This window comes from Antechinus flavipes, chromosome 4, assembly GCF_016432865.1.
Source record: "Antechinus flavipes isolate AdamAnt ecotype Samford, QLD, Australia chromosome 4, AdamAnt_v2, whole genome shotgun sequence".
Classification (NCBI taxonomy): domain Eukaryota; kingdom Metazoa; phylum Chordata; class Mammalia; order Dasyuromorphia; family Dasyuridae; genus Antechinus; species Antechinus flavipes.
Window position 1 is genome coordinate 344,433,177 of NC_067401.1, and position 15,949 is coordinate 344,449,125.

At 36.0% G+C, this 15,949-nt stretch overlaps 1 protein-coding gene across 2 annotated transcripts in view; it reads left to right on the forward strand.

Moving 5' to 3' along the window:
* The window catches only part of SCAF8 (SR-related CTD associated factor 8), a 265,897-nt gene that overhangs the window by 223,677 nt on the left and 26,271 nt on the right, over positions 1 to 15,949 (forward strand). The gene's annotated exons all lie outside the window — the stretch shown is intronic.

The window sequence follows — 15,949 nt, forward strand, 5'->3', positions numbered from 1 at the left end:
TAAGGGTAGTAGTCAACATAATCACTGAATTTGAGTGGATAATTACTCATGTAGTATAGTGTAATGAGAACTTTTTCAGTTATAGGTTGGACCAGATTAAAGCTTCTTAAAATGTAGGTCATCACCTCATATGGGATCATGTAACAATGTGGAGGTCATGAAATTATGATTTATTATCAGTAAATGTTTGGTTTCTATGCCTATTTTATATTCCTGAGGTTGCATAAAAATTTCTGGAATGCAAATGAGTCTTGAGTGGAAAAAGTTTAAGAAGCCCTGAATAGATAGCTTCTCAAGTTCCTTCTAACTCAAAAATTCTATGGTTCTGTTGTTATCTGGATGCACTTGAGCAGAAACTACTTGAATTTAAATTTGGTTTGGTCTGGTATATGAAAGCTAACTGATACTAATAGTCACTAACTTAATATATGTTTTATTACTATAGTAAATCAGTGCTGGATAAATTGCATGCTCTCTAGAGGTAAACATAAATATACTGTACTAATGATATAAATTGGATAGTTTTCACTCATCTCCTAACTCCCATTTCTTTTTCATTTTTTCTTGGTCCAAACTACACAGAACTATTAGCCTAAACATAACAGAAAATCCAATGGTAATTTGGTAGTACTGGATATCTCTAAGAATTAGTAATTTGATGTGGCCTCTTTCACCCCTGGGCCATTAGTCTGGGTTTGTCTGTCCCTTTTGGGTATTTACAGAAATTATTATCATCTGGCAGCTGCTTGGGGCCTTATCTGAAATGAATTGGATCTTCTAAGAAGCAATTCTCCTAAGAGCCAGTCTCCCTATCAACATACACAAATGTACTATATCTCTACTGATTGTACTCTTTCGTGAATGAGCTGAAACTTGAACTAAAGACTAAATTAGCTTTTAGTCCTGAAAGTATTTTTCAAGGTCAGAGTGGAGATGCATTTGTACAGGGTAGTGAATGACTTCTGCATCATTGCTGCTTAGCATTGCTACACTAAAGGTGAAAAAAAACGAGCCCTAAATGCTATAATCCCAGTGATATTTTCACATTAGGGTTCTCATCTGCATAGTAGGATTTGAAATATTTTGCTAATTCTATTTACATAGCCTCCTGAGGAGGGTCACCAGAATGCTAAAGGAGTGTGAGAACATATATATCATATGAGAATTTGTTAGAAGATGCTTAATGTGGAGAAGGCATTTAGAAAGGACATGATAGCTGACTTGAAGTAAAAGGATTCAATTTGCTCTACTTAGCCCCAGAGAGTAGAATTAAGAATGATGAATAGAAATTATAGAGGCAGAGAGAGTCATGAAATAAAGAAAAACTTCTTAACAATCTTCATGGTACAAAAATGAATAATTAAGAACACAATGACTTTCTCTTTATAGGAAGAGCTTTAAGCAAAGGCCAGTTTTCCATTTTTTGCATATGTTTTAAAGGTACTTCTTGGCTAGCTATGATTTGGATAATTCTGTATTTCTCAAAGTCAAATAGAAAGACACTATTTCTTTAATTTGCTCACTTTGGAGCATGTAATGCCCTACTTCCTGGGCTTCTCATATTAGAAGGACCATCCATTTCTGTAGTGTCTTTTTCTGATTGATTCCTCTCCAAATCTCCAGTTGAAGGAGGTCAGTAATCCTCTCCAGTGCTCGCTCTCGCTCTCTCTCTCTCTCTCTCTCTCTCTCTCTCTCTCTCTCTCTCTCTCTTTCTCTCTCTCTCTCTCTCTTTCTCTCTCTCTCTTCTCTCTCTCTCTCTCTCTTTTTCTCTCTTTCTCTCTCCCCTTCTTCCCTTTCTCTCTCTCTTTCTCTCCCCTCCTTCCCGTCTCTATCACACACACACACATAGAGGATTTTAGCTTCCTTTTATGTATAATCTTCATTCATTAGAATGTAAAATCCTTGAGAGCAGAATGTGTCTTTTTTTTCTGTTTATATTCTTTATTCCTCTATTGCTTAGCACAGAGCTTGGCACATAGCATTTAATAAAATGTGTGTTGACTCACCTTGCCTTGACTTTCTCTGGGAACTTTTCACTTGATATTAAATCACAGGAGAAATAGATGAGATATTTTGTTGTAAACTTTAGACTTTTTTATTTTACCAACATTAATTTATAGTTGGATATGATGGATTATTTTCCAATATATTGTACTTAGTTTGCTCTCTTGATAGGAAGTTGAGTAGATCATTATGAATCTATAAAGGGACATGTTCTATGTGGGTATGTGGGGCTCTATGTGTCTCTAAAGGACAAATGAGAGGAGGAAGGGTTAGCAGGTAATGAAGTGGGGCAAGAAGCAGCAAACTGTGGGGAAAAGAAATATAGAACCCTGAAAGGCAGGCTAAACAGGCACAAAGTCAATGCCAGGAATCCACATGGATCCGTGGGCTGGGGCTCTGAATCTGGGAATAAATCAAAAATGAGGGAGGGTCTAAAAGAGCAAGGTCAAAGGTAAAAGAAAAGCCATGAAGGGGAAATAAAAATAGCAATGAATAATCATTTGTTTCTGTAAAGAAGCAGCTTCTGGCAGTAAAATTTTATAGTAGCCTATTTTCTACCTCTCCCTATCCCCATCCCTATTCAGCTAAAGGTAATGAAGTTGTAGTCTCAGATACTTTGTAAGAGAGGAATAAAGTTCTTTTTTCTCCTCTTCCTCTTTCCTCCTCCTTCCTTCCTCGATCTATGTTTCTTCTTCCTTTCTCTACTTCCTCCTTCCACCTACTCCTCTCCTACTGCTTGCTCTCCTCTCCCTTATATACTTCTTCCCATCTTCTTCCTCCAGTTACGTTGTCCTCTTTCTCCTCTTCTTCCTCCTCCATCCCTATCTGCAGATATATTTAGCACATGAATACTTCACTCTCATGTTCCTCAGGCTACCTAGTTCAGTTTAGATTTATGAACCACAGAGTGGAAAGAGTGAAACTGGGTTTTCAGCCACTCAGTAACACTACCCCATACCTCACAACTTGATTTACTATAATGAGCTCAAAGTCTCTGGCTTAATCCATTGATAATAGATTGATAGGGATTTTCCACATTCTAGTTTTTCAAAAATTTGAATTATCCAGAGGGCTATTTCAGCATGGAGAAGCAGTATGGTGTATTTAGTTGTACGATGGTAGCATTCTATTTGGATTCCAAAGCCCTGAATTCAAGACTCTTCCTTATTACTTCTGGGATAATTCTGATCAGCTGAAAAACTAAGAAAGCAAATTAGATTTTGTATAGAATTGCCCTATAGGGTACTAACCTCACAAAGTTAATGCAACCTAGCACAGTTTTAATTTCCTTTCAGATTATAATTATGGATATAACATCTATAAAGTCATCTAAGCTAGTTATATTTTCTACTTAAATCACTTCTAGCAATCAGGAAATCAAATATTTATTTCCTCTTTGTTAAGAATGGAATCTCAGATAAGTTACATCTGTGTTCTCTGGGATTCATGTAACAATGAAGAAGGTTTCACTACATAGTCTCTAAAATCCCTTCCAAACTCTAAATCCAAGGCTCCTGTGGCCCTTCACTGGGCAGGGGTAAGGGTTAGAGAACTCCAACATAGTGGATATATCTTCCTACTATGCTGGGCAGCTGGGTCAGGGCTTCATGGACATGCATCTGATGCCAATAAGATGAGCATTCAGCTATGATGAATGAAGGGAAATGGTCCAGATTGTCCAGACAACATCAAAATAAAGCAAAGATCTGGATAGCAGCAGCCAAGTGAAAGAAGCTGCCATTCAGTTTGTTGGGTAGAGAGAGGGGGGAGATCTGGATATCTATAAGTGTCAGTAATATGATATAGGTGGGGCTTCTCACCCCAGACTGCTGGGGTAGTGGGACAGAAGAAAGCTTTTCTCACCTCTGCGGCCTCAGAGAACATTATACTACCCCTCGTTAAAAAGGGGGAATTGAGCTTACTGTGTTTAAGTAAAATAAAAGACTTTTAAAATGCCCTAATGCAGTATGTTACCCAGTAGAATGGTGCCCACTGTTTTTGCATTTCTTTTGCATGGCCCAAATGAGTAATTCAGCATGACATATCTATTTGACCATTAAGAAGGATGGAGAAAATATGATACCTTGTGTTCTTTTTCAGTGAGTCTATGGTGTTTCATAATTTTTGTGGCTTTTGTTCACATACTTCAGGGGAAAATGCTCCAGGATGCGACTGACCAGAATTTTGGTTTGGCCTGATGTCAGTAGCAGAAAGCTTATCCTGATCTTCTGTAGCTGAGGTTTCTGAAGGAGAACTGCCTTACCAAATGGAGTAGGAGCCTTGTCCATGAGGAGAAGGCTGGTTGGGAGGGGGTCTGCTGACCTACTGGGGAGGGGTACCTTCCTGCATTTGCCCAGATGCCAGAGCCAGTGGGCAGGGAAGAAGTGTGATGAACAGTCTGGTATTGCAGGGATTTTGAAGATGAATGGTCCCATGGGATCCTGTTGCTGAATTATGTCCTGGAATCAGGCCTGAGCATACTACAGGTAGTCTATATGGGTCTGTTTTCTCTCCATTCATCTAATGGAAACATCTCAGGCCACCTCCTCCAAGCCTCTACATTTACTTTAAAGAATGTTAGAAAGGAAACAGGTCGCTTATAATCTTCCTCCCTCCTTGGGAATGTTTATTGTTATTGGAAGTCATTCTAGCCCACAGGGTTGCTCTCACATCTCTCCCTATGCCCCAAACTTTGGGCTTTTCCGTTAAACAATCCTCTAAGTAAATGAACAAAAATAGGCAACAGTTTTTATTCAGCAGCAGTTTGAGAGCAAAGTTAGACATTAGAGAACTGGACCTTCTCTGACAGAGCTTTTTTTCCCTTTTTCTGGGCCACTTTGTTTTGACTGCCAGAATTCTATCCAGGAGGTACAGTAGAGTTCTTTGCCAATTCTGGAAGGAAGCCCAGACTTGGTATTCTACAGCAAATGGTACTTTTGGCCTTGGTTTCTATTTAGCTGAATCTGCCTAAGGTTTATCTTGGGCATCCAGGTTGGGGGAAAATATTCAAATTGTTCTGGATTTGATTAAAACCTAAAAGCATGAAATAAACCAGAAGAACTTTGTGCATTTGGGGTTTTGTACAGTTTCAAAGTGAGTTCCAGTGTTTTAAAACTTGTCTGTTTGCAATCTAGTTCGATTCAAAAAGTTTTTAGTAAGTGCCTACTAAGTACCAGGCATCGTGCTACGTGATAGAAACACAAAGACAAAAAGAAAGAATCCTAAAAAAACCTTATATTCTTCTTGGGGGAAACAACTTGTGTAGAGAAATAAATTCAAATTAAATACAAATAAATTTATGGAAGAGAAAGCACCAATAAATGGGTTTAACAGGAAGGACCACCTATAAGAGGTAGCATGAGTTGAGCTCAACTTTAATTAAGCCTTGAAGAAACTAGTAATTCTAAGAGGCAGAAGTGAAAAGAGAAAGCAATCCAGCAATGGGGCAAGAGATAGAATTTTGGGTACTAGATATAGGCCAACTTGACTAAAACATTAAGATCATAGAACTCAGTGTGTGAAATCAGTCTAGAAAAATGCAAGCAGCTTGTGAAGGGTTTAAGATGCTAATCCAAGGAGTTTATATTTTATCCTGGAGCAAAAAGCAAGCCCCCAAAACTTCTTGAGCAAAGGAGTGACATAGAAAAATCTATGTTTTGGTAATATCAGTTTGGAAGCTGTGGAGAGGATGGATTGGAGAGGTGGTGAGGTTGGAGTCTGAGAAATCAATTAGGAAAGTGTTGCGGTAGTCCAAGCAACAGATAAAAGTCTGAATCAGAGTAGTAGCTGTGAATAAAGAAAAGGGAATAAATAGAAGTCAAATCAACATAACTGAGCAATTGACTTGATACAAGAGGATGTAAGAGATGGAATAGTCAAAGATAACTATGAAGTTGTGAAACTAGATGATCAGATTGTTAGAAAAAAAAATGAAGATAAGAGGAGGAGTGAACTTAAGGTAGTGAATTGTGTTTTGATATAATGATGTGTTTGGAAAATTGAGATGGAAATGTCCAGCAGACAATTTGAATAGAAATGATAATAAACTTTTTAGAGATAATGAAATAATCAAAAGAAAATATAGAGAGGTGAATGAAGAAGGCTTAGGATAGAACCCTTATGTTTAGGTGGTGGGACATAAATATTGATGCAGCAAAAAAAGATTAATGTAAAAGGAAGAGGAAATCTGTGTCACAAAAATCTACAATGGAATGAATATTTTGGAGAAGAGAGTGGTCAACAAGGAGATATGTTATAGAAAGGTTTAAGAAAATGAAAACTGAAGAATGGTCACTGGAGCTAGCAAATAAGAGTAATCATTGATAATCTTACTGGATAATTGTCTTGGAAGCTAGCATGAAAAAATGAACTAGCTTCTCATTATTCTCTTACTAGAACCAAAACCTTGTAAGAACATTGGTTTTATGATAGGAAAGTTAAGTAAATTCAGATATCCTTAGAGTTACATGATGATTTTTCATTACAGGAACCATCAGATCATCCATTTTGGAACATTCTTTTCTGATGTTCCCATCCATGCCTTCTAGGTTCCAGTTTATATTATAACCAAATCATGCCAGCACAAGACATGGTTTTATTTCTTTGTTTTATTTTATTTTATTTTAATAATGTCAGATGTGTGCTTGTGTTAGGTTAGCTAGTCTATAAACATTTACCTGGTGCTTACCACATTCCAAGCTCTGTTTTAACCTTAGAGTGATTACAGTTTTGTTTGTTCCTACTTATGTGATAAGGTCCTTAACTTTTCTGAGCCTCAATTCCCTCATATATAAAAAGGAGGAATTAGGTCCTTTTTAAGGTCCTTTCTAGCTCCAAATTTTTGTGATTCAGATTTTTTAAATGAAACTTGTTTTTCTGTTTAATTCAAGTCAAAGCAATTGGCCTCAGATTATACTTTAGACTTAGAAAGGACCCATCTATCAAAGGATATAAACAGACAATTTTCAGATGAAGAAATTGAAAATATTTCTAGTCATATGAAGAGGTGTTCCAAATCATTATTGATCAGAGAAATATAAATTAAGACAACTCTGAGATACCACTACACACCTGTCACATTGGCTAAGATGACAGAAAAAGGTAATGCAGAATGTTGGAGGGGATGTGGGAAAACTGGGACATTGATACATTGTTGGTGGAACTGTGAACGTATCCAACCATTCTGGAAAACACTATGGAACTATGCTCAAAGGGCTATCAAATTTGCACACCTTTTGATCCAGCAGTGTTTCTACTGGGATTATATCTCAAAGAGATATTGAAGAAGGGAAAGGGACCCACATGTGCACAAATGTTTGTGGCAGCCCTTTTTGAAGTAGTTGGAAACCGGAAACTGAATGGATGCCCATTAATTGGAGAATGGCTGAATAAATTGTGGTATATGAATGTTATGGAATATTATTGTTCTGTAAGAAATGACCAGCAGAATGAATACAGAGAGGCCTGGAGAGACTTCCATGAACAAATAAGCAGAACCAGGAGATCATTATACTCTTCAATAACAATATTATATGATCAATTCTGATGGGCGTGGCTCTCTTCAACAATGAGATGATTCAAACTAGTTTGAATTGTTCAATAATGAAGAGAATCAGCTCCACCCAGAGAGAGAACACTGGGAAATGAATGTGGACTACAACATAGCATTTCCACTCTTTCTGTTATTGTTTGCTTACATTTTTGTTTTCCTTCAGGTTTTTTTTTACCTTCTTTCTAGATCCATTTTTTCTTGTGCAGCAAGATAACTGGATAGATATGTATACATATATTGGATTTAACATATACTTTAACATATTTAACATGTATGGGACTACCTGCCATCTAGGGGAGGGGGTGGAGGGAAAGAGGGGAAAAGTTGGAACAGAAGGTTTTGCAGTGTTGAAAAATTACCCATGCAAATGTTTTGTAAATAAAAAGCTATCATTAAAAAAAGAAAGGACCCATCTGATTTTTGGTATATAGATATACATATCTGCAAAAGTGTTGATTCTGAATACAGATCCAAATGGATGCCTATCATTGTATTGTTATAATCATATCATTGCTAACCAAGGTAGCTAGCTATCTTTGTATTGTTTAAAAAAAGAAATACTCACATTGGGTAACTTTATATCTTTAAAGTAAGAAACAAGATTTCTATTTTTGTGTATCCAACACATATTTTCCTGCTGAAGTATATAAAAAACAGCATACAGGCAGGAATGGCACTGAAACTCTACCTTGGATTGTCTCAAAAGAAAATTAATCTTTCAGAGTGAAAAAATAGTAAGACTGTACATTTTTGTATATAGGTGTTTGTTTAACTAGTAGATATAGACAGAAGAATATCAATGAGTTTTAGTTATTGAAAGACTTCTAATTATTCTTTTCTAATTATGATTTCAAGGTTGCCAGGCAGTACCTAAGAAGAATCTAGGTAGTGTCTCAGGGGCAAAAAGGTGGAATTGCTATTCTACTATTCACACATAAAGCTGAGGCGTCTGGGAAATTATAGGAAGCTGATGAGAGTAAATAAGAAATTTTAAACCACATTACTAAACAGGAAATTAATGTATTTTTAAAGCCTAAGATTGAGAAAAAATTTTATCAAAAAAATCTAAACACATATGTATGAAAGTGTGTGTGTGTGCGTGTGTGCGCGCGCGCGTGTGTGTCAGTTCATCCCGTTGTCTTATGCCACTTTGACACCTTGTTGATAGATTTGTGGACACCTTCCACCAGTGTAAATCAAAACTCTTCTACACCTCACTCTGGATAATTCTTATATATGACTTTCCATAAAGGCCCAATTTATTAGAATATTTTTTCTGTTCTTTTTATTATTTTGAGATCAACAGTGTACCACTTGGGCCATCCATCCCTTCATGCATTATTCTTTATTCTCACCATGTGACTTTTTCCAGTTTTGTGGATTCTTGGTGATCTCTTTGACTCTAATTGTTGATAGTATCATGCATCCTGCTTATACCCATCATGCCCTTCGGGTTACCCATAATTTTTATTCCTTTGAGACTATAATACTACAACCTACAACCATGTAAGGAGCTGAGAAAAGCATTTCTAGTAGACCTGAGATGGGAGAGGAACAGAGGAGTTAAGAAGATGCATCATGATAAGGGAGCCATAACAACTAGTTTAGAAAACTTTGAAAATGTTTAACTGTAAAAGGAACAATGGATATAAAGTAGCAGTCAGATGGGTGGATAGGGCTTGGGAAAACAATATTAGGATTAGAGTGATCTGTGCCTTTTTTATAAATAGATTGAAAAATCCAGTAATGACACAGAGAGACAGAGACAGAAGCAGAAAGAAAGGGTGGGGGGAGAGGGAGGAGGGAGAGAGAGAGAGAAGATATGCTTCTGAGAGAGTGACCATCAGAGAAAGGTCCTAGAGGAGTTAAATGAGGATGGAATCATAAATTCAAACAGAGGAATCAGCTTTAAAGAGAAAGTAGGGACTGACTAGAGAAGAAAAGGAGAGAGTAAATGATGGTGCAGAGAAGTTTTAAGAAATGGAGGAAAAGAGCTATTATATTTTCTTCTTCTCAAAGAAGGAGAAGATCAGTTTATCTATTATGAATGCCAAGGATTGGGGTGTGATTGGAAAAGAGAGTAGAGTTTAGAAAAGTTACTGTGGAGATAGCAATAAGGATTGAGAAAAAGGGATCAATAGAGGGATTGTTAGACAGCATCAAGGCCCCAGCTGAGGTTATGGATCATAAATTTAAAATAGATGAAAGCAGTTCAATTTTGTGAGGAGCAAAAAATGTGAGAACCAGATGACAAAGGTTACATAGGGAAGAAGATTCATCAGTTGGGAATGACAGAAAGCTTTTTTTTTTTTTTAATAACTTTTTATTGACAGAACCCATGCCAGAGTAATTTTTTACAGCATTATCCCTTGCACTCACTTCTGTTCTGATTTTTCCCCTCCCTCCCTCCCCCCCTCCCCCAGATGGCAAGCAGTCCTATACATGTTGAATAGGTTACAGTATATCCTAGATACAATATATGTTTGCAGAACCGAACAGTTTTCTTGTTGCACAGGGAGAATTGGATTCAGAAGGTAAAAATAACCCGGGAAGAAAAACAAAAATGCAAGCAGTTTATATTCATTTCCCAGTGTTCTTTCTTTGGGTGTAACTGCTTCTGTCCATCCTTGATCAATTGAAACTGAATTAGCTCTCTTTATCGAAGAGATCCTCTTCCATCAGAATGCGTCCTCATATAGTATTGTTGTTGAGATATATAATGATCTCCTGGTTCTGCTCATTTCACTCAGCATCAGTTCATGCAAGTCTCGCCAGTCCTCTCTGTATTCATCCTGCTGGTCATTCCTTACAGAACAATAATATTCCATAAATTCATATACCACAATTTACCCAACCATTCTCCATTTGATGGGCATCCATTCATTTTCCAGTTTCTGGCCACTACAAACAGGGCTGCCACAAACATTTTGGCACATACAGGTCCCTTTCCCTTCTTTAGTATCTCTTTGGGGTATAAGCCCAGTAGAAACACTGCTGGATCAAAGGGTATGCACAGTTTGATAACTTTTTGAGCATAGTTCCAAATTGCTCTCCAGAATGGCTGGATGTGTTCACAATTCCACCAACAATGTATCATTGTCCTTGTTTTCCCACATCCCATCCAACAGGAATGACAGAAAGTTGAGAAAATGGGACAAGTTGGGATTATAGTAAAGTGGCTTTTGAAATAGAAAAGTGACAGACCATGGGGTTAGGGCTGATTATAGAAGAATGGGAAGCCAAAATTGAGGACATAGACTTTGAGAATATTGACAGGTCATGGACTAGAGGTTATGATGAAGACAAAAACTGGGCATAGTGTAAACCAAAATGTCAACAAATGTTTATTTTCTATATGCAGACACTATGTTAGATATTAGGGATATCCTTCTCTAAAATGAAACAATTCCTGATCTCTGATCAGAATCTCTGATTCCTGCTTGCTTACAATTGGGGGAAATAATACATTCACAAATAAAAATATAGGAAAAATACAAGGCAGTTAAATATATAGTATTTAGGGAAGAAAGGTGCTTGCATCTGTAGATATCAGGAAAGGCTTCATGTAGGAGTGCTTGAATTGTGTCTTAAAGGAAGTGAAGGATTCTGTGAAGTGGAGGTGAAAAGAGAGTAACATTACAGGCTAGGGGAATGACTAGTACAAAGATCCAGATACCAAAGATGCAGTCCTATGAATGAAGAACAGAGGCAAGACCAGTTTAACTAGACTGTAATGATACTAGAAAGAAAGGCTTGAGCCAAATCACAAAAGTTATTAAAAACCTAAAACAAAATTAATATTTTATTCTAGAGAATAATAAAAAGCATTCTCCTTCTTTTGATCTTTCTCTTATCAATGTAGCTCAAAAAAACTACAACTTTTTGTAATTATTAGCTTTTCTTGCCAGTTCATTCTGGAACTTTGCTCTCTTGACTTAGAGAACTGTATCACACCTTTGTTTCCATTTCTTTCATTATTTAATCTTGCTTTCATCTTTAGTGCCCATCTTTAAAATAAATCAAATTTGCTTGATGGATTGCTTTGTGCACTTACATTAGTTACTTTAGACAGCTCCCCATTTTCTTGTTCATTTGAACTATTTATTTTTTGAGACAGACTGGACTGACTTTCCCTTTCCAAACTTAGTTGTGCTGGTTCTTTCATAAGCAGACAGATACTGATACTGATGATTTTGTACTTGTTCATCATTGTGTATGTAAATATAATATGTAAATTATATATATCAATGTTTTGCATATGTAGGACTCAACTTTAACTTTAAGTGAAGGATGGCTTTTTCTGAAGTAAAGATGGATTGGTTCTCAGGCAGCAGACACACAGCCAGCCAATCCATTGCCAAGCCATATGCCTTTTCATGTTGTAAGAATCCACCAGAGTTGTATTTAAAGCTTCCCAGCATGGTAGAACTTGACACAGTTTGTACTCCATTGGTATAGCTTTCCAGAACCCAGGGTCACCTCTTTGCCATGTTTCCACAACAGAGTAAGACTTAGGTGGAGATTGTTAGACCTTTTAGCCCAAGTATCATTAGCTTCAGTTAATGGTGTTGGACATAGAAAGTGTTTGCTGAGCCTGTGTCACCTCTGTGAAGTGGGATATAGGTGTAATTAAAAATAAATCTCAAAATTTTGAATACCTGCAAAATTTGAACCAACAACTTCTCTCTCACTAAAACCAATGTATTATTCTCTGGAAACTAGAAGTATGAACAGGATCCTAAGTACTTAGTACATTATCTCATCTTCATCCTTTGGCATTTGTGTATAATTGATCTTAGTAGATAACTTATTTCTGTGTTCAGTCATTACCAAAGTTCTGTTTTAATTCTTTATTATGGCATAGAGATTCTTCAAGATCATACCAATGAGCTCTGGTGGGTTCTTACAACATGGAAAGGCATATGGCTTGGCAATGGATTGGCTGGCTGTGTGTCTGCTGCCTGAGAACCAATCCATCTTTACTTCAAAAAAAGCCATCCTTCACTTAAAGTTAAAGTTGAGTCCTACATATGCAAAACATTGATATATATAATTTACATATTATATTTACATACACAATGATGAACAAGTACAAAATCATCAGTATTTTTGGCCAGAGGATCTTTCAAAGTCTGCCTTGGAAGAGATCTCAGAGATCATCATCATCCTAATAGCTGATATTTACATAATGCTTTAAGGTTTGCAGAGTTCTATACCTACATTATATCATTTGATCCTCCAAGATCCTTGTAAAATATTCTAATTTTACTGATGAAGAAACTGAGGCTGAGAGGAAGTGGCTTTCCTGGGGTCACATAGCTAGAATCTGAAGCAGAATCCAAACTCATATTTTCCTGTCTTAAAGTCCAGGGCTTTGTCCACTATGGTATATTACTGTTTCTGCAAAAGTCTGTTGTTTTCTAGATATAAAAATGCAGTCTGGGGAAGTTAAGTGGCCCAGTGGATAGAGTGATGGGCCTGGAGTCAGGAAGATCTGAGTTAAAATCTAACCACAGACATTGACTATCTGTGTAATCCTGTGCAAATGTCTTAATCCTGTTTGCCTCAGTTTCCTTATCTATAAAATGAGCTAGAGAAGGGAATGGCAAACCACTCCAATATCTTTGCCAAGAAAACTTTAAATGGAATCATGAAAAGTTTGATACAGCTGAAACAATTGAACAACAACAAAAACAAATCTGATCAGCCTGCATCTGATTTTTCCATTTAAACATTTTAAAATGGTTTTATTTATACTTTTTTTTCTGTCACAATCATTTCCCAATATGCCCTCCTGTCCCATTGAATACTCCTTATAACAGAAAAAAAAAAATAAGTGAAATCAGCCAACACATACCATACCAAACAGTATACAGACAACATTCTGCATCCAAAGTACTCTAATTCTGTACCAGTAGGAGGAAAATGGGTTCCAGAATCTGATGTTCGGGGATAAAAATGGTCACTACAAATAATTAAAATCTGGCTGGCTTTCAGATTTGTTTAAATTTCTACAGTTATCATCATTGTGTATATTGGTCTACTAATTCTGTTTATGTTATTGAGCATTGATTTATATAGATTTTCTGGATCTCTTGTCTTTATCATCTAGATACAATAATATTCCATCATATTCACACACCACAATTTGTTTAGCTCTTCCTTCATTAATAGATGCCTACTTTGTTTCCAGGCTTTTTACTACCCCCAAAAGTGCTGAACTGGATATTTTGATATACATCAGACTTGTATTTGTCATTTTTGATCTCCTTAGAGTATCACTGAAGCCAAGAGCATGAAAAATTCAGTGATTTTACTTGTATAATTCTACCTTGTTTTACAGAATGTTTGTACCAATTCACAGCTCCACCAGCAATGTATTAGTGTGGCTGATTTCCCAGTCTCTCCAACACTGAATGCTTCCATGTTTTAACACCTTTGCTAATTTGATAGATGTGAGGTGAAAACTTGGAGTAGTTTTAATTTGTATTTCTCTTGTTAATAATCATGTTGTTTTTTTACGTAATTTCCCATAGTTTTTAACTCTTTTTTTGGAAAACTATTTGTTCATATCTTTTGAACACTTAGCTATTGAGGCACAACTACTAATCTTACATATTTGTGTTAACTCCCTATATATCTTGGATGTAAATTTTTTCACATATAATTGATACAAAGATTTGTTCAATAGCATATGTTCTCTAATTAGTGGAGTTTTTTATTATTTTGCTTATGTGAAATACCTTAAAACTTAGTGTAATTAAGAGTGTCTCATTTATCTTTTATGATCTCTCTTCATTAAGAATTTTTCATCTCACCTCAATTGTGAAAGATACCTAATTCCATTTTCTCTTTTTTTGAATATGACTTCTATTTTCATCTCACTAGAGCTTACTGTGGTACATAAAATAAAATGATTGTTTAAATCTCATTGTGGGAAAGTTATTTTCCCATCTTCCCAGAAGTTCTTGTCAAATAGTGTCCTTTCCCCTATTGACATTATTCCTGGTTTTTCTCAAATTGGGCTGCTGTGTTTTATTGCTTTTATTGCTTTTTATTACTTGCTTGCCTAGTTTGTTCCACTGAGTTCCTTTTCTACTTTTTTAGACACCTGACAGTTAAGACAATAATATAATTTCAGATCTGACAATGCTACTCATCCTTCATTACTACCTTTTTAAAAATCAGTCCCCAAAACTGTAGAATTTTCCTCTACTTGGAGGAACTAAATATTCATTCAAATATTTATTGTTATTATATATAATTCTATAAAATAAGCTGTAAGGAGTGAAGTAGATGGAGGTCTATAAGATGTGCTTTTCCCACTTTGGTTCCTAACACCTCTCACTTGGTGACATGAAATCTAATTACTCTCTGTATTACTTTGCTTATCTCATGCTGCCAAGTCTAGGTTTCCAGAAAGGTATCACCAGCACCATGTTATTATACTCAAATTTTTTCAGGAACCTGGGGTAACCCCTTATTCAACACACTAGTTCTTGAGCACCCAGTTAATGTACTTCTAGTTATACAAGCAGCCATTAACGATAATGACACTTTTAGATCTTAAACATAAATATTTACTTAATAATCAGACAAGAAAAAATAATATCTTGGGTCCTCATATTTATTTGTAATAACAATTTCATCACAATTAACACATAAATCTGGGTCAGACTGTCTTATCAATATATATAGTATCATAGCAGATTGGACACATACTTCATGTTGGTACAGTTGGTCAGGAAATCCCATACAGTCAAGATCCCTCATGACTCTGAAACTATAAACTTTGCTGTCTTCTTTCTGCTTCAGGAATTGTTCATAAAATTTCCTTAATGAATGTAACTTCTATATTTAACATGCTTCTGTGACTAAGTTTATCAGTGTGTTTTATTAATACCTTATTGGTACAGCATCTTAGCCAGACTTAGTTGATATTCTGATTCTCTGCTGTTCCTCTGTTCAACTAGACTTACCCATCAATAGCAACCATAATATCACTTTCATCTTGAAACTTAAATGATGCACTTCTGTTTGTCTGTCTGTCTGTCTTATCTCTTTTTCTCCCTCTGTTATCTTTCTCACTTCTGCTCTTCTCTCTCTCTCTTTTTTTTTTTTCTGAGTTCTGATTCTGGATTATCTCTGATATAACCCACCTTAGTTTATAATAAATAATAAAATTCTTATCTTTTACCTATAAGATTTTATTTGTACCATAATTACTCAAGTATTATTGTTCATATTTGTCTAGTATCTATAATACCTTGTCATTTTTGAAACTTACCAACTGATTGTTTCATAACTCTCAAACTTAACACCCAGAAACTCTCTCAGAATTTCCATTTCTCTTAGAACTCTGACTAGAGACTTAACCAAATTAAGGGATAGTAC